Here is a 22,795-nt window from a genome sequence, read left to right on the forward strand (position 1 = left end):
CGCGTAGACACAAAATTTTGCGCCGCCCAGCGTGGGGCTCGAACCCACGACCCTGAGATTAAGAGTCTCATGCTCTACCGACTGAGCTAGCCGGGCTCCACACAACGCGTCACGAGCCATACAGTATTTATGCGACCTGCGACCATCTATGGAAGATCCTTTTGACTACAGCTTATTTCCTGCTGCCACAAATGAGCTACAATTCCTATTCAATGAAATAAATTTTCCGAAAGGCATCAAATCTACTTGAAATGATACGTGGCTATCAGCACCATTATTCAACACACATGCTCGACTGTGCGCAGACGCCTGTGGCGCAGCTCTTGGGTCCTGAGTCAGACGCAGTAGTTCCAAAAATCTCTCCTGATCGGCACTGTGCCGAAAATTTCGCTACACAACCCCTTTGTCTTGCTTGAGCTTCAGGTAGACGCCGGTTTGCAGCCAGGAAGCGGACAGCAGCAACTTTCAACTAGATTTGTAGTACTCAAACAACTCAGTAAAACAGCATGCATCTTTTGCAGAACTGGAAAAACTCGACCGTGACAGGATTCGAACCTGCAATCTTCGGATCCGAAGTCCGACGCCTTATCCATTAGGCCACACGGTCACTGGCGCAATATGCTTCCCCACACACACCTCATTGTCGCCATTTGTACGCTTGCCGGAATGAATTTCCCATCTTTGACGCAATTCTCCATCTCCAATTTCAGTACTAAAAAGGCGACGCTACTTCTTGCTGTGTCCCATCGCAAGTTACATTCAAGCCCTTGTGACGCTGATCAAACAAGAGGTTGCAAATCAGCTTCAATTGCTTACTGCCATCTCAGTCGCTTGCAGAAGGTGCCTCACCCTATGTCATACAATGGCGAGTTGCCTCTATTACCAAAGCGGCGGCGGCGTCGACGACGACGACAACCGCGAGGGTCTCTACCAGGGGTAGAAAATACATCACAAGAACTAAGTATTCCACGTCGGCATTCTCCGGAGACTGCCAAAAGCAGCAGTTTCTGGTGCCTACTTTAATAGCACCATTCGCACTATTCATTTGCGAGAGCATTTCTTAAATACCGAACCCATTCATAATTTTTTATATCCTTGACCGCTTTTTTCGAAAGATCTACGTTAGAAGGGGCTGTTACAAAATTCTTTTGCCTCCTGTGAGGATCGAACTCACGACCTCTGGTTTACTAGACCAGCGCTCTGCCACTGAGCTAAGGAGGCGCCGCCTAGTGCACATTTCGGGTACTTCAATCTTATGGACCAGTCAATCGGAGCCCTTCAGCTGGAAACGCACCGCATTAGCGACCATTATTTGTATTTAGTTAGCACAGCTGCTGCTTTCCTACACATCTCACACGATATCGATGTACGCCTAAAATTCCAAAACAACACTTTTATTTCATTTCAGAGCTACTTTCAGCTTCAAAAACCATTCCTCTGATATTCATACGAAGCTAGGCATCGTCGTAACCCGTTACGTTCATTACGCAAGGCTCACGAGAGGGGCGCAGGTTGCATCCGCGTAGACACAAAATTTTGCGCCGCCCAGCGTGGGGCTCGAACCCACGACCCTGAGATTAAGAGTCTCATGCTCTACCGACTGAGCTAGCCGGGCTCCACACAACGCGTCACGAGCCATACAGTACTTATGCGACCTGCGACCATCTATGGAAGATCCTTTTGACTACAGCTTATTTCCTGCTGCCACAAATGAGCTACAATTCCTATTCAATGAAATAAATTTTCCGAAAGGCATCAAATCTACTTGAAATGATACGTGGCTATCAGCACCATTATTCAACACACATGCTCGACTGTGCGCAGACGCCTGTGGCGCAGCTCTTGGGTCCTGAGTCAGACGCAGTAGTTCCAAAAATCTCTCCTGATCGGCACTGTGCCGAAAATTTCGCTACACAACCCCTTTGTCTTGCTTGAGCTTCAGGTAGACGCCGGTTTGCAGCCAGGAAGCGGACAGCAGCAACTTTCAACTAGATTTGTAGTACTCAAACAACTCAGTAAAACAGCATGCATCTTTTGCAGAACTGGAAAAACTCGACCGTGACAGGATTCGAACCTGCAATCTTCGGATCCGAAGTCCGACGCCTTATCCATTAGGCCACACGGTCACTGGCGCAATATGCTTCCCCACACACACCTCATTGTCGCCATTTGTACGCTTGCCGGAATGAATTTCCCATCTTTGACGCAATTCTCCATCTCCAATTTCAGTACTAAAAAGGCGACGCTACTTCTTGCTGTGTCCCATCGCAAGTTACATTCAAGCCCTTGTGACGCTGATCAAACAAGAGGTTGCAAATCAGCTTCAATTGCTTACTGCCATCTCAGTCGCTTGCAGAAGGTGCCTCACCCTATGTCATACAATGGCGAGTTGCCTCTATTACCAAATCGGCGGCGGCGTCGACGACGACGACGACAACCGCGAGGGTCTCTACCAGGGGTAGAAAATACATCACAAGAACTAAGTATTCCACGTCGGCATTCTCCGGAGACTGCCAAAGGCAGCAGTTTCTGGTGCCTACTTTAATAGCACCATTCGCACTATTCATTTGCGAGAGCATTTCTTAAATACCGAACCCATTCATAATTTTTTATATCCTTGACCGCTTTTTTCGAAAGATCTACGTTAGAAGGGGCTGTTACAAAATTCTTTTGCCTCCTGTGAGGATCGAACTCACGACCTCTGGTTTACTAGACCAGCGCTCTGCCACTGAGCTAAGGAGGCGCCGCCTAGTGCACATTTCGGGTACTTCAATCTTATGGACCAGTCAATCGGAGCCCTTCAGCTGGAAACGCACCGCATTAGCGACCATTATTTGTATTTAGTTAGCACAGCTGCTGCTTTCCTACACATCTCACACGATATCGATGTACGCCTAAAATTCCAAAACAACACTTTTATTTCATTTCAGAGCTACTTTCAGCTTCAAAAACCATTCCTCTGATATTCATACGAAGCTAGGCATCGTCGTAAACCGTTACGTTCATTACGCAAGGCTCACGAGAGGGGCGCAGGTTGCATCCGCGTAGACACAAAATTTTGCGCCGCCCAGCGTGGGGCTCGAACCCACGACCCTGAGATTAAGAGTCTCATGCTCTACCGACTGAGCTAGCCGGGCTCCACACAACGCGTCACGAGCCATACAGTATTTATGCGACCTGCGACCATCTATGGAAGATCCTTTTGACTACAGCTTATTTCCTGCTGCCACAAATGAGCTACAATTCCTATTCAATGAAATAAATTTTCCGAAAGGCATCAAATCTACTTGAAATGATACGTGGCTATCAGCACCATTATTCAACACACATGCTCGACTGTGCGCAGACGCCTGTGGCGCAGCTCTTGGGTCCTGAGTCAGACGCAGTAGTTCCAAAAATCTCTCCTGATCGGCACTGTGCCGAAAATTTCGCTACACAACCCCTTTGTCTTGCTTGAGCTTCAGGTAGACGCCGGTTTGCAGCCAGGAAGCGGACAGCAGCAACTTTCAACTAGATTTGTAGTACTCAAACAACTCAGTAAAACAGCATGCATCTTTTGCAGAACTGGAAAAACTCGACCGTGACAGGATTCGAACCTGCAATCTTCGGATCCGAAGTCCGACGCCTTATCCATTAGGCCACACGGTCACTGGCGCAATATGCTTCCCCACACACACCTCATTGTCGCCATTTGTACGCTTGCCGGAATGAATTTCCCATCTTTGACGCAATTCTCCATCTCCAATTTCAGTACTAAAAAGGCGACGCTACTTCTTGCTGTGTCCCATCGCAAGTTACATTCAAGCCCTTGTGACGCTGATCAAACAAGAGGTTGCAAATCAGCTTCAATTGCTTACTGCCATCTCAGTCGCTTGCAGAAGGTGCCTCACCCTATGTCATACAATGGCGAGTTGCCTCTATTACCAAAGCGGCGGCGGCGTCGACGACGACGACAACCGCGAGGGTCTCTACCAGGGGTAGAAAATACATCACAAGAACTAAGTATTCCACGTCGGCATTCTCCGGAGACTGCCAAAAGCAGCAGTTTCTGGTGCCTACTTTAATAGCACCATTCGCACTATTCATTTGCGAGAGCATTTCTTAAATACCGAACCCATTCATAATTTTTTATATCCTTGACCGCTTTTTTCGAAAGATCTACGTTAGAAGGGGCTGTTACAAAATTCTTTTGCCTCCTGTGAGGATCGAACTCACGACCTCTGGTTTACTAGACCAGCGCTCTGCCACTGAGCTAAGGAGGCGCCGCCTAGTGCACATTTCGGGTACTTCAATCTTATGGACCAGTCAATCGGAGCCCTTCAGCTGGAAACGCACCGCATTAGCGACCATTATTTGTATTTAGTTAGCACAGCTGCTGCTTTCCTACACATCTCACACGATATCGATGTACGCCTAAAATTCCAAAACAACACTTTTATTTCATTTCAGAGCTACTTTCAGCTTCAAAAACCATTCCTCTGATATTCATACGAAGCTAGGCATCGTCGTAACCCGTTACGTTCATTACGCAAGGCTCACGAGAGGGGCGCAGGTTGCATCCGCGTAGACACAAAATTTTGCGCCGCCCAGCGTGGGGCTCGAACCCACGACCCTGAGATTAAGAGTCTCATGCTCTACCGACTGAGCTAGCCGGGCTCCACACAACGCGTCACGAGCCATACAGTACTTATGCGACCTGCGACCATCTATGGAAGATCCTTTTGACTACAGCTTATTTCCTGCTGCCACAAATGAGCTACAATTCCTATTCAATGAAATAAATTTTCCGAAAGGCATCAAATCTACTTGAAATGATACGTGGCTATCAGCACCATTATTCAACACACATGCTCGACTGTGCGCAGACGCCTGTGGCGCAGCTCTTGGGTCCTGAGTCAGACGCAGTAGTTCCAAAAATCTCTCCTGATCGGCACTGTGCCGAAAATTTCGCTACACAACCCCTTTGTCTTGCTTGAGCTTCAGGTAGACGCCGGTTTGCAGCCAGGAAGCGGACAGCAGCAACTTTCAACTAGATTTGTAGTACTCAAACAACTCAGTAAAACAGCATGCATCTTTTGCAGAACTGGAAAAACTCGACCGTGACAGGATTCGAACCTGCAATCTTCGGATCCGAAGTCCGACGCCTTATCCATTAGGCCACACGGTCACTGGCGCAATATGCTTCCCCACACACACCTCATTGTCGCCATTTGTACGCTTGCCGGAATGAATTTCCCATCTTTGACGCAATTCTCCATCTCCAATTTCAGTACTAAAAAGGCGACGCTACTTCTTGCTGTGTCCCATCGCAAGTTACATTCAAGCCCTTGTGACGCTGATCAAACAAGAGGTTGCAAATCAGCTTCAATTGCTTACTGCCATCTCAGTCGCTTGCAGAAGGTGCCTCACCCTATGTCATACAATGGCGAGTTGCCTCTATTACCAAAGCGGCGGCGGCGCCGACGACGACGACAACCGCGAGGGTCTCTACCAGGGGTAGAAAATACATCACAAGAACTAAGTATTCCACGTCGGCATTCTCCGGAGACTGCCAAAAGCAGCAGTTTCTGGTGCCTACTTTAATAGCACCATTCGCACTATTCATTTGCGAGAGCATTTCTTAAATACCGAACCCATTCATAATTTTTTATATCCTTGACCGCTTTTTTCGAAAGATCTACGTTAGAAGGGGCTGTTACAAAATTCTTTTGCCTCCTGTGAGGATCGAACTCACGACCTCTGGTTTACTAGACCAGCGCTCTGCCACTGAGCTAAGGAGGCGCCGCCTAGTGCACATTTCGGGTACTTCAATCTTATGGACCAGTCAATCGGAGCCCTTCAGCTGGAAACGCACCGCATTAGCGACCATTATTTGTATTTAGTTAGCACAGCTGCTGCTTTCCTACACATCTCACACGATATCGATGTACGCCTAAAATTCCAAAACAACACTTTTATTTCATTTCAGAGCTACTTTCAGCTTCAAAAACCATTCCTCTGATATTCATACGAAGCTAGGCATCGTCGTAACCCGTTACGTTCATTACGCAAGGCTCACGAGAGGGGCGCAGGTTGCATCCGCGTAGACACAAAATTTTGCGCCGCCCAGCGTGGGGCTCGAACCCACGACCCTGAGATTAAGAGTCTCATGCTCTACCGACTGAGCTAGCCGGGCTCCACACAACGCGTCACGAGCCATACAGTACTTATGCGACCTGCGACCATCTATGGAAGATCCTTTTGACTACAGCTTATTTCCTGCTGCCACAAATGAGCTACAATTCCTATTCAATGAAATAAATTTTCCGAAAGGCATCAAATCTACTTGAAATGATACGTGGCTATCAGCACCATTATTCAACACACATGCTCGACTGTGCGCAGACGCCTGTGGCGCAGCTCTTGGGTCCTGAGTCAGACGCAGTAGTTCCAAAAATCTCTCCTGATCGGCACTGTGCCGAAAATTTCGCTACACAACCCCTTTGTCTTGCTTGAGCTTCAGGTAGACGCCGGTTTGCAGCCAGGAAGCGGACAGCAGCAACTTTCAACTAGATTTGTAGTACTCAAACAACTCAGTAAAACAGCATGCATCTTTTGCAGAACTGGAAAAACTCGACCGTGACAGGATTCGAACCTGCAATCTTCGGATCCGAAGTCCGACGCCTTATCCATTAGGCCACACGGTCACTGGCGCAATATGCTTCCCCACACACACCTCATTGTCGCCATTTGTACGCTTGCCGGAATGAATTTCCCATCTTTGACGCAATTCTCCATCTCCAATTTCAGTACTAAAAAGGCGACGCTACTTCTTGCTGTGTCCCATCGCAAGTTACATTCAAGCCCTTGTGACGCTGATCAAACAAGAGGTTGCAAATCAGCTTCAATTGCTTACTGCCATCTCAGTCGCTTGCAGAAGGTGCCTCACCCTATGTCATACAATGGCGAGTTGCCTCTATTACCAAATCGGCGGCGGCGTCGACGACGACGACGACAACCGCGAGGGTCTCTACCAGGGGTAGAAAATACATCACAAGAACTAAGTATTCCACGTCGGCATTCTCCGGAGACTGCCAAAGGCAGCAGTTTCTGGTGCCTACTTTAATAGCACCATTCGCACTATTCATTTGCGAGAGCATTTCTTAAATACCGAACCCATTCATAATTTTTTATATCCTTGACCGCTTTTTTCGAAAGATCTACGTTAGAAGGGGCTGTTACAAAATTCTTTTGCCTCCTGTGAGGATCGAACTCACGACCTCTGGTTTACTAGACCAGCGCTCTGCCACTGAGCTAAGGAGGCGCCGCCTAGTGCACATTTCGGGTACTTCAATCTTATGGACCAGTCAATCGGAGCCCTTCAGCTGGAAACGCACCGCATTAGCGACCATTATTTGTATTTAGTTAGCACAGCTGCTGCTTTCCTACACATCTCACACGATATCGATGTACGCCTAAAATTCCAAAACAACACTTTTATTTCATTTCAGAGCTACTTTCAGCTTCAAAAACCATTCCTCTGATATTCATACGAAGCTAGGCATCGTCGTAAACCGTTACGTTCATTACGCAAGGCTCACGAGAGGGGCGCAGGTTGCATCCGCGTAGACACAAAATTTTGCGCCGCCCAGCGTGGGGCTCGAACCCACGACCCTGAGATTAAGAGTCTCATGCTCTACCGACTGAGCTAGCCGGGCTCCACACAACGCGTCACGAGCCATACAGTATTTATGCGACCTGCGACCATCTATGGAAGATCCTTTTGACTACAGCTTATTTCCTGCTGCCACAAATGAGCTACAATTCCTATTCAATGAAATAAATTTTCCGAAAGGCATCAAATCTACTTGAAATGATACGTGGCTATCAGCACCATTATTCAACACACATGCTCGACTGTGCGCAGACGCCTGTGGCGCAGCTCTTGGGTCCTGAGTCAGACGCAGTAGTTCCAAAAATCTCTCCTGATCGGCACTGTGCCGAAAATTTCGCTACACAACCCCTTTGTCTTGCTTGAGCTTCAGGTAGACGCCGGTTTGCAGCCAGGAAGCGGACAGCAGCAACTTTCAACTAGATTTGTAGTACTCAAACAACTCAGTAAAACAGCATGCATCTTTTGCAGAACTGGAAAAACTCGACCGTGACAGGATTCGAACCTGCAATCTTCGGATCCGAAGTCCGACGCCTTATCCGTTAGGCCACACGGTCACTGGCGCAATATGCTTCCCCACACACACCTCATTGTCGCCATTTGTACGCTTGCCGGAATGAATTTCCCATCTTTGACGCAATTCTCCATCTCCAATTTCAGTACTAAAAAGGCGACGCTACTTCTTGCTGTGTCCCATCGCAAGTTACATTCAAGCCCTTGTGACGCTGATCAAACAAGAGGTTGCAAATCAGCTTCAATTGCTTACTGCCATCTCAGTCGCTTGCAGAAGGTGCCTCACCCTATGTCATACAATGGCGAGTTGCCTCTATTACCAAAGCGGCGGCGGCGTCGACGACGACGACAACCGCGAGGGTCTCTACCAGGGGTAGAAAATACATCACAAGAACTAAGTATTCCACGTCGGCATTCTCCGGAGACTGCCAAAAGCAGCAGTTTCTGGTGCCTACTTTAATAGCACCATTCGCACTATTCATTTGCGAGAGCATTTCTTAAATACCGAACCCATTCATAATTTTTTATATCCTTGACCGCTTTTTTCGAAAGATCTACGTTAGAAGGGGCTGTTACAAAATTCTTTTGCCTCCTGTGAGGATCGAACTCACGACCTCTGGTTTACTAGACCAGCGCTCTGCCACTGAGCTAAGGAGGCGCCGCCTAGTGCACATTTCGGGTACTTCAATCTTATGGACCAGTCAATCGGAGCCCTTCAGCTGGAAACGCACCGCATTAGCGACCATTATTTGTATTTAGTTAGCACAGCTGCTGCTTTCCTACACATCTCACACGATATCGATGTACGCCTAAAATTCCAAAACAACACTTTTATTTCATTTCAGAGCTACTTTCAGCTTCAAAAACCATTCCTCTGATATTCATACGAAGCTAGGCATCGTCGTAACCCGTTACGTTCATTACGCAAGGCTCACGAGAGGGGCGCAGGTTGCATCCGCGTAGACACAAAATTTTGCGCCGCCCAGCGTGGGGCTCGAACCCACGACCCTGAGATTAAGAGTCTCATGCTCTACCGACTGAGCTAGCCGGGCTCCACACAACGCGTCACGAGCCATACAGTACTTATGCGACCTGCGACCATCTATGGAAGATCCTTTTGACTACAGCTTATTTCCTGCTGCCACAAATGAGCTACAATTCCTATTCAATGAAATAAATTTTCCGAAAGGCATCAAATCTACTTGAAATGATACGTGGCTATCAGCACCATTATTCAACACACATGCTCGACTGTGCGCAGACGCCTGTGGCGCAGCTCTTGGGTCCTGAGTCAGACGCAGTAGTTCCAAAAATCTCTCCTGATCGGCACTGTGCCGAAAATTTCGCTACACAACCCCTTTGTCTTGCTTGAGCTTCAGGTAGACGCCGGTTTGCAGCCAGGAAGCGGACAGCAGCAACTTTCAACTAGATTTGTAGTACTCAAACAACTCAGTAAAACAGCATGCATCTTTTGCAGAACTGGAAAAACTCGACCGTGACAGGATTCGAACCTGCAATCTTCGGATCCGAAGTCCGACGCCTTATCCGTTAGGCCACACGGTCACTGGCGCAATATGCTTCCCCACACACACCTCATTGTCGCCATTTGTACGCTTGCCGGAATGAATTTCCCATCTTTGACGCAATTCTCCATCTCCAATTTCAGTACTAAAAAGGCGACGCTACTTCTTGCTGTGTCCCATCGCAAGTTACATTCAAGCCCTTGTGACGCTGATCAAACAAGAGGTTGCAAATCAGCTTCAATTGCTTACTGCCATCTCAGTCGCTTGCAGAAGGTGCCTCACCCTATGTCATACAATGGCGAGTTGCCTCTATTACCAAATCGGCGGCGGCGTCGACGACGACGACGACAACCGCGAGGGTCTCTACCAGGGGTAGAAAATACATCACAAGAACTAAGTATTCCACGTCGGCATTCTCCGGAGACTGCCAAAGGCAGCAGTTTCTGGTGCCTACTTTAATAGCACCATTCGCACTATTCATTTGCGAGAGCATTTCTTAAATACCGAACCCATTCATAATTTTTTATATCCTTGACCGCTTTTTTCGAAAGATCTACGTTAGAAGGGGCTGTTACAAAATTCTTTTGCCTCCTGTGAGGATCGAACTCACGACCTCTGGTTTACTAGACCAGCGCTCTGCCACTGAGCTAAGGAGGCGCCGCCTAGTGCACATTTCGGGTACTTCAATCTTATGGACCAGTCAATCGGAGCCCTTCAGCTGGAAACGCACCGCATTAGCGACCATTATTTGTATTTAGTTAGCACAGCTGCTGCTTTCCTACACATCTCACACGATATCGATGTACGCCTAAAATTCCAAAACAACACTTTTATTTCATTTCAGAGCTACTTTCAGCTTCAAAAACCATTCCTCTGATATTCATACGAAGCTAGGCATCGTCGTAAACCGTTACGTTCATTACGCAAGGCTCACGAGAGGGGCGCAGGTTGCATCCGCGTAGACACAAAATTTTGCGCCGCCCAGCGTGGGGCTCGAACCCACGACCCTGAGATTAAGAGTCTCATGCTCTACCGACTGAGCTAGCCGGGCTCCACACAACGCGTCACGAGCCATACAGTATTTATGCGACCTGCGACCATCTATGGAAGATCCTTTTGACTACAGCTTATTTCCTGCTGCCACAAATGAGCTACAATTCCTATTCAATGAAATAAATTTTCCGAAAGGCATCAAATCTACTTGAAATGATACGTGGCTATCAGCACCATTATTCAACACACATGCTCGACTGTGCGCAGACGCCTGTGGCGCAGCTCTTGGGTCCTGAGTCAGACGCAGTAGTTCCAAAAATCTCTCCTGATCGGCACTGTGCCGAAAATTTCGCTACACAACCCCTTTGTCTTGCTTGAGCTTCAGGTAGACGCCGGTTTGCAGCCAGGAAGCGGACAGCAGCAACTTTCAACTAGATTTGTAGTACTCAAACAACTCAGTAAAACAGCATGCATCTTTTGCAGAACTGGAAAAACTCGACCGTGACAGGATTCGAACCTGCAATCTTCGGATCCGAAGTCCGACGCCTTATCCGTTAGGCCACACGGTCACTGGCGCAATATGCTTCCCCACACACACCTCATTGTCGCCATTTGTACGCTTGCCGGAATGAATTTCCCATCTTTGACGCAATTCTCCATCTCCAATTTCAGTACTAAAAAGGCGACGCTACTTCTTGCTGTGTCCCATCGCAAGTTACATTCAAGCCCTTGTGACGCTGATCAAACAAGAGGTTGCAAATCAGCTTCAATTGCTTACTGCCATCTCAGTCGCTTGCAGAAGGTGCCTCACCCTATGTCATACAATGGCGAGTTGCCTCTATTACCAAAGCGGCGGCGGCGTCGACGACGACGACAACCGCGAGGGTCTCTACCAGGGGTAGAAAATACATCACAAGAACTAAGTATTCCACGTCGGCATTCTCCGGAGACTGCCAAAAGCAGCAGTTTCTGGTGCCTACTTTAATAGCACCATTCGCACTATTCATTTGCGAGAGCATTTCTTAAATACCGAACCCATTCATAATTTTTTATATCCTTGACCGCTTTTTTCGAAAGATCTACGTTAGAAGGGGCTGTTACAAAATTCTTTTGCCTCCTGTGAGGATCGAACTCACGACCTCTGGTTTACTAGACCAGCGCTCTGCCACTGAGCTAAGGAGGCGCCGCCTAGTCCACATTTCGGGTACTTCAATCTTATGGACCAGTCAATCGGAGCCCTTCAGCTGGAAACGCACCGCATTAGCGACCATTATTTGTATTTAGTTAGCACAGCTGCTGCTTTCCTACACATCTCACACGATATCGATGTACGCCTAAAATTCCAAAACAACACTTTTATTTCATTTCAGAGCTACTTTCAGCTTCAAAAACCATTCCTCTGATATTCATACGAAGCTAGGCATCGTCGTAACCCGTTACGTTCATTACGCAAGGCTCACGAGAGGGGCGCAGGTTGCATCCGCGTAGACACAAAATTTTGCGCCGCCCAGCGTGGGGCTCGAACCCACGACCCTGAGATTAAGAGTCTCATGCTCTACCGACTGAGCTAGCCGGGCTCCACACAACGCGTCACGAGCCATACAGTACTTATGCGACCTGCGACCATCTATGGAAGATCCTTTTGACTACAGCTTATTTCCTGCTGCCACAAATGAGCTACAATTCCTATTCAATGAAATAAATTTTCCGAAAGGCATCAAATCTACTTGAAATGATACGTGGCTATCAGCACCATTATTCAACACACATGCTCGACTGTGCGCAGACGCCTGTGGCGCAGCTCTTGGGTCCTGAGTCAGACGCAGTAGTTCCAAAAATCTCTCCTGATCGGCACTGTGCCGAAAATTTCGCTACACAACCCCTTTGTCTTGCTTGAGCTTCAGGTAGACGCCGGTTTGCAGCCAGGAAGCGGACAGCAGCAACTTTCAACTAGATTTGTAGTACTCAAACAACTCAGTAAAACAGCATGCATCTTTTGCAGAACTGGAAAAACTCGACCGTGACAGGATTCGAACCTGCAATCTTCGGATCCGAAGTCCGACGCCTTATCCGTTAGGCCACACGGTCACTGGCGCAATATGCTTCCCCACACACACCTCATTGTCGCCATTTGTACGCTTGCCGGAATGAATTTCCCATCTTTGACGCAATTCTCCATCTCCAATTTCAGTACTAAAAAGGCGACGCTACTTCTTGCTGTGTCCCATCGCAAGTTACATTCAAGCCCTTGTGACGCTGATCAAACAAGAGGTTGCAAATCAGCTTCAATTGCTTACTGCCATCTCAGTCGCTTGCAGAAGGTGCCTCACCCTATGTCATACAATGGCGAGTTGCCTCTATTACCAAAGCGGCGGCGGCGTCGACGACGACGACAACCGCGAGGGTCTCTACCAGGGGTAGAAAATACATCACAAGAACTAAGTATTCCACGTCGGCATTCTCCGGAGACTGCCAAAAGCAGCAGTTTCTGGTGCCTACTTTAATAGCACCATTCGCACTATTCATTTGCGAGAGCATTTCTTAAATACCGAACCCATTCATAATTTTTTATATCCTTGACCGCTTTTTTCGAAAGATCTACGTTAGAAGGGGCTGTTACAAAATTCTTTTGCCTCCTGTGAGGATCGAACTCACGACCTCTGGTTTACTAGACCAGCGCTCTGCCACTGAGCTAAGGAGGCGCCGCCTAGTGCACATTTCGGGTACTTCAATCTTATGGACCAGTCAATCGGAGCCCTTCAGCTGGAAACGCACCGCATTAGCGACCATTATTTGTATTTAGTTAGCACAGCTGCTGCTTTCCTACACATCTCACACGATATCGATGTACGCCTAAAATTCCAAAACAACACTTTTATTTCATTTCAGAGCTACTTTCAGCTTCAAAAACCATTCCTCTGATATTCATACGAAGCTAGGCATCGTCGTAACCCGTTACGTTCATTACGCAAGGCTCACGAGAGGGGCGCAGGTTGCATCCGCGTAGACACAAAATTTTGCGCCGCCCAGCGTGGGGCTCGAACCCACGACCCTGAGATTAAGAGTCTCATGCTCTACCGACTGAGCTAGCCGGGCTCCACACAACGCGTCACGAGCCATACAGTACTTATGCGACCTGCGACCATCTATGGAAGATCCTTTTGACTACAGCTTATTTCCTGCTGCCACAAATGAGCTACAATTCCTATTCAATGAAATAAATTTTCCGAAAGGCATCAAATCTACTTGAAATGATACGTGGCTATCAGCACCATTATTCAACACACATGCTCGACTGTGCGCAGACGCCTGTGGCGCAGCTCTTGGGTCCTGAGTCAGACGCAGTAGTTCCAAAAATCTCTCCTGATCGGCACTGTGCCGAAAATTTCGCTACACAACCCCTTTGTCTTGCTTGAGCTTCAGGTAGACGCCGGTTTGCAGCCAGGAAGCGGACAGCAGCAACTTTCAACTAGATTTGTAGTACTCAAACAACTCAGTAAAACAGCATGCATCTTTTGCAGAACTGGAAAAACTCGACCGTGACAGGATTCGAACCTGCAATCTTCGGATCCGAAGTCCGACGCCTTATCCATTTTTTTTTTTTTTTTTTTTTTTTTTTTAGGGCCTCCCTTCTCCCCTTACAGCCCTCCTTGCGCTCTCCATGAATGCCGTCCTTGGCGAGCTTCATCAGCTATAGTCAAAAGAAATCAAAGTCTCCAGATTCACTGGCGTCGTACAACAGTACACAAAAAGAATACTGGTTCTTCCGGATTACAAGGAGTTCATTGCCTCGTCTTCTTTGTAATATAAGTGCAACGCAAAATAGAAATCTCTCTCAAAACAAGGAAAAAAAAAATGTCTCTTCCCGCAAAAAACAAATAATGAGGAATAAGAAAGAAAAGAAAACTTCAGGTTCTTCAAGCGCCATAGGTGAAACGATAACGAAAATAGTATTCAGTGTTCGCTTGTACTTGGGAACTTCACCGTGGAAATGTTAACAGTAATGGCGGATTGACTTTAGAATCACCCAATTCCCTGTTTCTCAAACAGTATTTTTAACATGTTTCCAAAATCCCTTTTAATGTGCGGGAACTGGTTTCTTCGCCAATATGCCGTTTCCATATAAGCAGTAAAGGCAGTAATATTGTCTTCTCCGTGGTTAGTGATGACGTAATTGACAAAATGACCCAGCATCCACATAACAGTATTGTTTTTCGTTGTGGGGTAATACCGTGTATCAGGCCAGAGGAGGATATCAGTTGTATAAAGACTTTCAGTGTTACGTGTGAGCAGCGCCAATCGTTTCCGCACCCAATGCCAGTTGAACTGATGCCCGCAGCAAGTAAACCTGTGCCTCAGAGTGTCAACGAATCCACATTTGAGGCAGTTGTCAGTAGCACTTAAGCCAATGCGGTTGAGTTTTTCGTTGGTTGGAACAAGATTGTGGACAACTTTATACAAGGCGGAAATCACATCGGAGGAATGAATTTTTAGAGTAATATTGGTCCACACTGCCGTCCAGACGATTCTTGGGTAGTGCATTTCAATTGTAGTTGGAGCTTCGTACTTCTGCCACTGAGCAAGTAAGAACACTGTCGTGAGACAAGGACTTGTGAAAACACTGTCACCTAAGTAACTAATTTCGAGGTAATAAACACCGACATGTTGCAATTGAAAGTTGAGTTTACCGATGTCAATTGGCGGTTTCATACATTTAGGGCGAACAATGCGAAACAGCTTCGATGTGATAGTATGGGGCATCGTGGTAATTATCGCAGTTGTTCGTTTTATATAGAGTGCTGTCGCCTTTCGACGGATATCATTGAGTTGCAGGCCCCCAGCTTGCACTGACTTAGACAGTGTGGTATAGGTTAACTTAAAAATATGACCGAGCCACACAAACCTGCTGGACAAACGCATGATCTTATGGGCTTGCATTGTGGGAAGAGGGAACACCTGAGCGACATAATAAGCTTTACAGAGTATGTATGTATTCAAAATCCTGATCTTCTGGAGGATATTTGTCGATCGCCATGTGTTTTCCACTATAGCTCCCTGTATTCGATTGGCAGTAAGTTTCCAGTTTTTAGCTGCCATACGTAAGGGACACCTATCGATGATGATTCCCAGAGCAACATGTTGTTCGACGATCTGCGCCCACGGTATAGCAAGAGATTCGAAGCCCCGTAAGCGTAGAACCTTACATTTACCCTCACTGAGTTTCGCCCCAGAAGCAGTGCTGTAAGTATCAATCTCAGCCCGCAATTGGGCCACTTCAGACTCATGACGTAGGATAACAGCAACATCATCGGCGTAAGCCCTCACAGTAAGATTGCTCCCTAAGACAGAAAGGCCACTTAATGTGAGACACAATCTCTTCAGAAATGGCTCGAGCGACAAAACAAAGAGCGACATCGACAACGGACTGCCTTGCGGTACACCGCGTCGTATGCTAACAGCTTGTGTCAGCTGACCGTTAACTGTGATCCTAGCAGTAATGCCGGTTATCATATTCCGAATGACTGCCACAGCTCGTTCTTCGAGTCCAATTCGTTGCAGGATGCGTTCTAAATAGTGATGACTAACGCGGTCAAAAGCTTTGCAAAAGTCAAGAAAAAGGAAAGCACATTTGATGTTGGTTACGGCCGCTACTGAAATAACGTCTCTGTACTCTGCAACCGGAGTCATAATGGATCTCCCTGGAAGGCAAGTCTGATGTGAATGAATAACTTTCCCAAGGATGGGGGTCATTCTGCTATTAATCGCTCGGGCAATCGTTTTATAATCAAAGTTCAATAATGTGATTGGACGGAGATTATCAACTCGCTTGTGACCAGTTCTCTTCGGGACTAAAACAATTCTACCCACTTTCAAGTCGGCAGGAAGAGGACCACCACTCATGACTTCATTAACAATTTCAGTAAAAGTACCACCAAGGACATTCCAGAATTTGGTATAAAATTCCTTGGGCAAACCATCAGGACCAGGCGATTTAAAGGAAGGCGACTTGGAGATCAAGGCTAAAACTTCCTCGGGAGTGAAATCCGATAAAAAGTCGACATTGTCAGCAGGACTAATCGCCCTATCAAAAACATTGACCACCGCACTGACAGCAGGTACATTGACAATCTCACTGGAATACAGTCGTTGGAAATGTTGGTGAATTTCACTAATAATGGCCGCTTGAGTAGAGAGTAATTCCCCATTATCTCTTTCCAAAACATCAATGAAAGCCCGGCGGCGGCGTGATAAATGCTTGAATAAATGGTACATAGATGTCATTTCGTCGGCTAAAACAGATTTAGGTTTGGATTTAACTTGCAGACCTTCCAATTGTTGACGCTTCAAGCTGACAAGTTTAGCCTTGACACGTTGAATTGATGGAAAGTTAGTGTTGGTCGCAGTGGATGAATCATACAATTGTCGCAACACAGTGTAGTAAAACTCAAAGGTCTTCTTGCAGGCGCGTGCTTTCTGAGCACTATAATAAATGAGACTTTTTCGAAGCTTTGGTTTGGCAACAGTGGTCCACCACATCGCTTTAGTCGGATAAAAAGTGATGGAACGCAAACAAGTTTCCCACACATGTCTGATAACGTCAAATAATTCAGCGTCCGCCAGATGCGATATGGTTAACATCCACGGGGAACGAAATAATTTGGTAGGCTGTCGATTTAAGTGAACTGTTGCCGCAACAGCGCAATGGTCGGTAAAACTAGCCGGGATTACGTCAACCGCTAGGAGTCGGTCACTGATACAGTCCGATAGATAAATTCTATCCAGACGGCTGCATGAAGTAACGGTGAAAAAAGTGAATTTAACTAAAGTAGGATACTTCAGTTCCCAAGCATCTTTCAGCTTAATATTCTTAACGAGCTCGTGCAGTTCTTTACAGTAGTTAAAATTAGGGGACTGATCGTTTTTACGTAGAACACAGTTAAAGTCACCTCCTATTATCAGGTTTTGAGGACTTCCCCGCAACAGATACGTAACATCCTCCTTATAAAAACGTGACCGTTCGAATTTGTTGCTGTTGCCTGACGGGGCATATAAGTTAACAAGGGTGACATCAAAAATTTTACAGCCCACTCCTCGACCGGAATCTAAAAACTCGATCTCCCCAACTGGAATACCTTCCCGTATTAAAAGTGCGGTACCTGTACTTTCCTCAGGAGCAACGTTTGATATGGTTTTAAAACCAGAGATGAAGAGATTCAAAACAGTAACTTCCTGTAACAACACAATATCAGCGTCAGATTCGTATAGAAACTGCTGTAGGGCCGCAATTTTGAGATCAGATCGAATCTTATTTATGTTCAGGGAGACGAATTTGTACGCTTGTGCCATTAGTACAGTGAGGTACGGAAAGGGTCACTAAAGAACACTGGTCGCATTACAAGGGCATAGAAACTTCGGAATGGTCTGCATTGTCGGGAGGATCACGAACAGTCACTTGGGTATCGTTGGGTTTGTTTTTCTTCCGTACTGCGTTGACGTTCGGTTGAACTTTGGTCCTACTACGTGCTCTGCTAGGGAACACATCGGCAGACGGAGGCGTGGGAGGGTCCTGAGTGACTTCGCAGTCCATAACGTGATGTGACGCCTCAGCCATCTGATCTGCAGAAAGAACTGACTCAGAAGGTGGACAAGTTTGTTTGTTGTCACTAGCACGAACTTCGTGTTTGTTTGTAGACGGACTTTGACTTCCTTCAGTTTGTACACAAATACTGCCTTCCTCGTTATGCTTATCGGGAGCACGCGCTTGTTGTGATTCGTCCTGTGGTGACGTCGCGACTTCAGGCGGCGGGCTCGGCTGTTGTGATGCCAAAGCTGCCTGTACGTCACTCGGAATGACGTCAATAGCCGCAACGTCGACAGCTGCGTGCGACGGTTCAGAAAAACGTGAGTTAGTAACCGTAACCGGCATCTCTTTCGGGACGTCATGTTCTAAGTCCTGGAGATCTTCGTCCGGACTATCATCATCACACGTTCGTCGCCGTTTGTGGCTCAGCAGCTGCACGTCAGATTTGGAAGCAGGCGGATCTGTAACCGGTTTTGAAGGAAAGGGTGGAAAGTCGGCAACAGGCAAACCAGGCTCCAGGGGCAATATTTCACTATCACTAGGGCGTTCGATGGCCGTGATTGGGGCCTCCCTAACAAGATCGGCCAATGTCAATTTTCTACGCTGGTCCAAAGTACTTTTGAGAACAAAGACACGTTTAGGGTAGTTCGTACGCAAGTGGCCAGTTTCGTTACAAATAAAGCATGTGCCTGGTTGCCCACTGTACGTGACATGCACTTTATACCCACAAACAATAAGATGGGAGGGGATATCTTGCTTGACGTGCATTTCGACTGACCGGACGCCACTAAAACACTGTAACCGATGTTGACTAGACCAACGTTCGTTACGGATTTGCTTGACCTCCCCATACTTCGTCAAAATCTCACGTAAATAACAGTTTTCAACTTCCGGCGGCAGGTTGTACACACGGACATTTTTATATTCTACATCAGCATTGGATATGAGAACAGTACTCACCGAGGCGTCACGATGACGGAACTCAGCTCTGCTACCATGTTTTAACAGAATCCTCTCCAGTAACACAGGGTTTAACAACTTGACGAAGAAACAGTAGAGATCTGTGTCGTAATAGGCAGTATGAACCTGGTCAGACGTAATACCAATGACATCCACTATGAAATCGTGAACTTCCATGGAACTCGGTTGAACATGACGTGTAGACTTGTCAAATTCGAAACACAGAGTACATTTCCTTGGGAACAACCTGGACGACATATCCACTTATTAAACGGTCGAGACCGCTAACACAGAACGACACAAAACACTAAAAGCGAAGTGAAGTGACGGAAACACAAGACAGCAAATCTAGCAAACAACGTAAACAACGAAAGTAGTCACGGCTTGCACACGCTATTGCGGAGCGAAGGCACAACACGTGCGACCTGCACGGCGTCGCAAGCGGAACTATCCATTAGGCCACACGGTCACTGGCGCAATATGCTTCCCCACACACACCTCATTGTCGCCATTTGTACGCTTGCCGGAATGAATTTCCCATCTTTGACGCAATTCTCCATCTCCAATTTCAGTACTAAAAAGGCGACGCTACTTCTTGCTGTGTCCCATCGCAAGTTACATTCAAGCCCTTGTGACGCTGATCAAACAAGAGGTTGCAAATCAGCTTCAATTGCTTACTGCCATCTCAGTCGCTTGCAGAAGGTGCCTCACCCTATGTCATACAATGGCGAGTTGCCTCTATTACCAAAGCGGCGGCGGCGTCGACGACGACGACGACAACCGCGAGGGTCTCTACCAGGGGTAGAAAATACATCACAAGAACTAAGTATTCCACGTCGGCATTCTCCGGAGACTGCCAAAAGCAGCAGTTTCTGGTGCCTACTTTAATAGCACCATTCGCACTATTCATTTGCGAGAGCATTTCTTAAATACCGAACCCATTCATAATTTTTTATATCCTTGACCGCTTTTTTCGAAAGATCTACGTTAGAAGGGGCTGTTACAAAATTCTTTTGCCTCCTGTGAGGATCGAACTCACGACCTCTGGTTTACTAGACCAGCGCTCTGCCACTGAGCTAAGGAGGCGCCGCCTAGTGCACATTTCGGGTACTTCAATCTTATGGACCAGTCAATCGGAGCCCTTCAGCTGGAAACGCACCGCATTAGCGACCATTATTTGTATTTAGTTAGCACAGCTGCTGCTTTCCTACACATCTCACACGATATCGATGTACGCCTAAAATTCCAAAACAACACTTTTATTTCATTTCAGAGCTACTTTCAGCTTCAAAAACCATTCCTCTGATATTCATACGAAGCTAGGCATCGTCGTAACCCGTTACGTTCATTACGCAAGGCTCACGAGAGGGGCGCAGGTTGCATCCGCGTAGACACAAAATTTTGCGCCGCCCAGCGTGGGGCTCGAACCCACGACCCTGAGATTAAGAGTCTCATGCTCTACCGACTGAGCTAGCCGGGCTCCACACAACGCGTCACGAGCCATACAGTATTTATGCGACCTGCGACCATCTATGGAAGATCCTTTTGACTACAGCTTATTTCCTGCTGCCACAAATGAGCTACAATTCCTATTCAATGAAATAAATTTTCCGAAAGGCATCAAATCTACTTGAAATGATACGTGGCTATCAGCACCATTATTCAACACACATGCTCGACTGTGCGCAGACGCCTGTGGCGCAGCTCTTGGGTCCTGAGTCAGACGCAGTAGTTCCAAAAATCTCTCCTGATCGGCACTGTGCCGAAAATTTCGCTACACAACCCCTTTGTCTTGCTTGAGCTTCAGGTAGACGCCGGTTTGCAGCCAGGAAGCGGACAGCAGCAACTTTCAACTAGATTTGTAGTACTCAAACAACTCAGTAAAACAGCATGCATCTTTTGCAGAACTGGAAAAACTCGACCGTGACAGGATTCGAACCTGCAATCTTCGGATCCGAAGTCCGACGCCTTATCCATTAGGCCACACGGTCACTGGCGCAATATGCTTCCCCACACACACCTCATTGTCGCCATTTGTACGCTTGCCGGAATGAATTTCCCATCTTTGACGCAATTCTCCATCTCCAATTTCAGTACTAAAAAGGCGACGCTACTTCTTGCTGTGTCCCATCGCAAGTTACATTCAAGCCCTTGTGACGCTGATCAAACAAGAGGTTGCAAATCAGCTTCAATTGCTTACTGCCATCTCAGTCGCTTGCAGAAGGTGCCTCACCCTATGTCATACAATGGCGAGTTGCCTCTATTACCAAAGCGGCGGCGGCGCCGACGACGACGACAACCGCGAGGGTCTCTACCAGGGGTAGAAAATACATCACAAGAACTAAGTATTCCACGTCGGCATTCTCCGGAGACTGCCAAAAGCAGCAGTTTCTGGTGCCTACTTTAATAGCACCATTCGCACTATTCATTTGCGAGAGCATTTCTTAAATACCGAACCCATTCATAATTTTTTATATCCTTGACCGCTTTTTTCGAAAGATCTACGTTAGAAGGGGCTGTTACAAAATTCTTTTGCCTCCTGTGAGGATCGAACTCACGACCTCTGGTTTACTAGACCAGCGCTCTGCCACTGAGCTAAGGAGGCGCCGCCTAGTGCACATTTCGGGTACTTCAATCTTATGGACCAGTCAATCGGAGCCCTTCAGCTGGAAACGCACCGCATTAGCGACCATTATTTGTATTTAGTTAGCACAGCTGCTGCTTTCCTACACATCTCACACGATATCGATGTACGCCTAAAATTCCAAAACAACACTTTTATTTCATTTCAGAGCTACTTTCAGCTTCAAAAACCATTCCTCTGATATTCATACGAAGCTAGGCATCGTCGTAACCCGTTACGTTCATTACGCAAGGCTCACGAGAGGGGCGCAGGTTGCATCCGCGTAGACACAAAATTTTGCGCCGCCCAGCGTGGGGCTCGAACCCACGACCCTGAGATTAAGAGTCTCATGCTCTACCGACTGAGCTAGCCGGGCTCCACACAACGCGTCACGAGCCATACAGTATTTATGCGACCTGCGACCATCTATGGAAGATCCTTTTGACTACAGCTTATTTCCTGCTGCCACAAATGAGCTACAATTCCTATTCAATGAAATAAATTTTCCGAAAGGCATCAAATCTACTTGAAATGATACGTGGCTATCAGCACCATTATTCAACACACATGCTCGACTGTGCGCAGACGCCTGTGGCGCAGCTCTTGGGTCCTGAGTCAGACGCAGTAGTTCCAAAAATCTCTCCTGATCGGCACTGTGCCGAAAATTTCGCTACACAACCCCTTTGTCTTGCTTGAGCTTCAGGTAGACGCCGGTTTGCAGCCAGGAAGCGGACAGCAGCAACTTTCAACTAGATTTGTAGTACTCAAACAACTCAGTAAAACAGCATGCATCTTTTGCAGAACTGGAAAAACTCGACCGTGACAGGATTCGAACCTGCAATCTTCGGATCCGAAGTCCGACGCCTTATCCATTAGGCCACACGGTCACTGGCGCAATATGCTTCCCCACACACACCTCATTGTCGCCATTTGTACGCTTGCCGGAATGA

The 22,795-nt window shown here is 47.1% G+C and overlaps 34 non-coding genes across 34 annotated transcripts; all 34 read right to left on the reverse strand.

Moving 5' to 3' along the window:
• Positions 1 to 23: 23 nt before the first annotated feature.
• Positions 24 to 96, reverse strand: Trnak-cuu. Its single transcript has one exon. It is a non-coding gene; the product is annotated as a tRNA-Lys (tRNA).
• A 438-nt stretch (positions 97 to 534) lies between these two features.
• Positions 535 to 607, reverse strand: Trnar-ucg. The gene has a single exon. It is a non-coding gene; the product is annotated as a tRNA-Arg (tRNA).
• A 542-nt stretch (positions 608 to 1,149) lies between these two features.
• Trnat-agu lies at positions 1,150 to 1,221 on the reverse strand. The gene has a single exon. It is a non-coding gene; the product is annotated as a tRNA-Thr (tRNA).
• A 321-nt stretch (positions 1,222 to 1,542) lies between these two features.
• Trnak-cuu lies at positions 1,543 to 1,615 on the reverse strand. The gene has a single exon. It is a non-coding gene; the product is annotated as a tRNA-Lys (tRNA).
• A 438-nt stretch (positions 1,616 to 2,053) lies between these two features.
• Trnar-ucg lies at positions 2,054 to 2,126 on the reverse strand. The gene has a single exon. It is a non-coding gene; the product is annotated as a tRNA-Arg (tRNA).
• Positions 2,127 to 2,671: 545 nt separating this feature from the next.
• Trnat-agu lies at positions 2,672 to 2,743 on the reverse strand. The gene has a single exon. It is a non-coding gene; the product is annotated as a tRNA-Thr (tRNA).
• Positions 2,744 to 3,064: 321 nt separating this feature from the next.
• Trnak-cuu lies at positions 3,065 to 3,137 on the reverse strand. The gene has a single exon. It is a non-coding gene; the product is annotated as a tRNA-Lys (tRNA).
• Positions 3,138 to 3,575: 438 nt separating this feature from the next.
• Positions 3,576 to 3,648, reverse strand: Trnar-ucg. Its single transcript has one exon. It is a non-coding gene; the product is annotated as a tRNA-Arg (tRNA).
• Positions 3,649 to 4,190: 542 nt separating this feature from the next.
• Positions 4,191 to 4,262, reverse strand: Trnat-agu. The gene has a single exon. It is a non-coding gene; the product is annotated as a tRNA-Thr (tRNA).
• A 321-nt stretch (positions 4,263 to 4,583) lies between these two features.
• Positions 4,584 to 4,656, reverse strand: Trnak-cuu. The gene has a single exon. It is a non-coding gene; the product is annotated as a tRNA-Lys (tRNA).
• Positions 4,657 to 5,094: 438 nt separating this feature from the next.
• Trnar-ucg lies at positions 5,095 to 5,167 on the reverse strand. The gene has a single exon. It is a non-coding gene; the product is annotated as a tRNA-Arg (tRNA).
• A 542-nt stretch (positions 5,168 to 5,709) lies between these two features.
• Positions 5,710 to 5,781, reverse strand: Trnat-agu. Its single transcript has one exon. It is a non-coding gene; the product is annotated as a tRNA-Thr (tRNA).
• A 321-nt stretch (positions 5,782 to 6,102) lies between these two features.
• Positions 6,103 to 6,175, reverse strand: Trnak-cuu. Its single transcript has one exon. It is a non-coding gene; the product is annotated as a tRNA-Lys (tRNA).
• A 438-nt stretch (positions 6,176 to 6,613) lies between these two features.
• Positions 6,614 to 6,686, reverse strand: Trnar-ucg. The gene has a single exon. It is a non-coding gene; the product is annotated as a tRNA-Arg (tRNA).
• Positions 6,687 to 7,231: 545 nt separating this feature from the next.
• On the reverse strand, positions 7,232 to 7,303 carry Trnat-agu. The gene has a single exon. It is a non-coding gene; the product is annotated as a tRNA-Thr (tRNA).
• Positions 7,304 to 7,624: 321 nt separating this feature from the next.
• On the reverse strand, positions 7,625 to 7,697 carry Trnak-cuu. The gene has a single exon. It is a non-coding gene; the product is annotated as a tRNA-Lys (tRNA).
• Positions 7,698 to 8,135: 438 nt separating this feature from the next.
• Trnar-ucg lies at positions 8,136 to 8,208 on the reverse strand. Its single transcript has one exon. It is a non-coding gene; the product is annotated as a tRNA-Arg (tRNA).
• Positions 8,209 to 8,750: 542 nt separating this feature from the next.
• Positions 8,751 to 8,822, reverse strand: Trnat-agu. The gene has a single exon. It is a non-coding gene; the product is annotated as a tRNA-Thr (tRNA).
• Positions 8,823 to 9,143: 321 nt separating this feature from the next.
• Positions 9,144 to 9,216, reverse strand: Trnak-cuu. Its single transcript has one exon. It is a non-coding gene; the product is annotated as a tRNA-Lys (tRNA).
• A 438-nt stretch (positions 9,217 to 9,654) lies between these two features.
• Positions 9,655 to 9,727, reverse strand: Trnar-ucg. Its single transcript has one exon. It is a non-coding gene; the product is annotated as a tRNA-Arg (tRNA).
• Positions 9,728 to 10,272: 545 nt separating this feature from the next.
• On the reverse strand, positions 10,273 to 10,344 carry Trnat-agu. Its single transcript has one exon. It is a non-coding gene; the product is annotated as a tRNA-Thr (tRNA).
• Positions 10,345 to 10,665: 321 nt separating this feature from the next.
• Positions 10,666 to 10,738, reverse strand: Trnak-cuu. The gene has a single exon. It is a non-coding gene; the product is annotated as a tRNA-Lys (tRNA).
• Positions 10,739 to 11,176: 438 nt separating this feature from the next.
• Trnar-ucg lies at positions 11,177 to 11,249 on the reverse strand. Its single transcript has one exon. It is a non-coding gene; the product is annotated as a tRNA-Arg (tRNA).
• Positions 11,250 to 11,791: 542 nt separating this feature from the next.
• Trnat-agu lies at positions 11,792 to 11,863 on the reverse strand. Its single transcript has one exon. It is a non-coding gene; the product is annotated as a tRNA-Thr (tRNA).
• A 321-nt stretch (positions 11,864 to 12,184) lies between these two features.
• Trnak-cuu lies at positions 12,185 to 12,257 on the reverse strand. The gene has a single exon. It is a non-coding gene; the product is annotated as a tRNA-Lys (tRNA).
• Positions 12,258 to 12,695: 438 nt separating this feature from the next.
• Positions 12,696 to 12,768, reverse strand: Trnar-ucg. Its single transcript has one exon. It is a non-coding gene; the product is annotated as a tRNA-Arg (tRNA).
• A 542-nt stretch (positions 12,769 to 13,310) lies between these two features.
• Trnat-agu lies at positions 13,311 to 13,382 on the reverse strand. The gene has a single exon. It is a non-coding gene; the product is annotated as a tRNA-Thr (tRNA).
• Positions 13,383 to 13,703: 321 nt separating this feature from the next.
• Positions 13,704 to 13,776, reverse strand: Trnak-cuu. The gene has a single exon. It is a non-coding gene; the product is annotated as a tRNA-Lys (tRNA).
• A 6,460-nt stretch (positions 13,777 to 20,236) lies between these two features.
• On the reverse strand, positions 20,237 to 20,308 carry Trnat-agu. Its single transcript has one exon. It is a non-coding gene; the product is annotated as a tRNA-Thr (tRNA).
• Positions 20,309 to 20,629: 321 nt separating this feature from the next.
• Positions 20,630 to 20,702, reverse strand: Trnak-cuu. Its single transcript has one exon. It is a non-coding gene; the product is annotated as a tRNA-Lys (tRNA).
• A 438-nt stretch (positions 20,703 to 21,140) lies between these two features.
• On the reverse strand, positions 21,141 to 21,213 carry Trnar-ucg. The gene has a single exon. It is a non-coding gene; the product is annotated as a tRNA-Arg (tRNA).
• A 542-nt stretch (positions 21,214 to 21,755) lies between these two features.
• On the reverse strand, positions 21,756 to 21,827 carry Trnat-agu. Its single transcript has one exon. It is a non-coding gene; the product is annotated as a tRNA-Thr (tRNA).
• A 321-nt stretch (positions 21,828 to 22,148) lies between these two features.
• Trnak-cuu lies at positions 22,149 to 22,221 on the reverse strand. The gene has a single exon. It is a non-coding gene; the product is annotated as a tRNA-Lys (tRNA).
• A 438-nt stretch (positions 22,222 to 22,659) lies between these two features.
• Trnar-ucg lies at positions 22,660 to 22,732 on the reverse strand. The gene has a single exon. It is a non-coding gene; the product is annotated as a tRNA-Arg (tRNA).
• Between the last annotated feature and the right edge of the window lie 63 nt (positions 22,733 to 22,795).

This window comes from Schistocerca piceifrons, unplaced genomic scaffold (assembly GCF_021461385.2).
Source record: "Schistocerca piceifrons isolate TAMUIC-IGC-003096 unplaced genomic scaffold, iqSchPice1.1 HiC_scaffold_1772, whole genome shotgun sequence".
NCBI classification, from domain to species: domain Eukaryota; kingdom Metazoa; phylum Arthropoda; class Insecta; order Orthoptera; family Acrididae; genus Schistocerca; species Schistocerca piceifrons.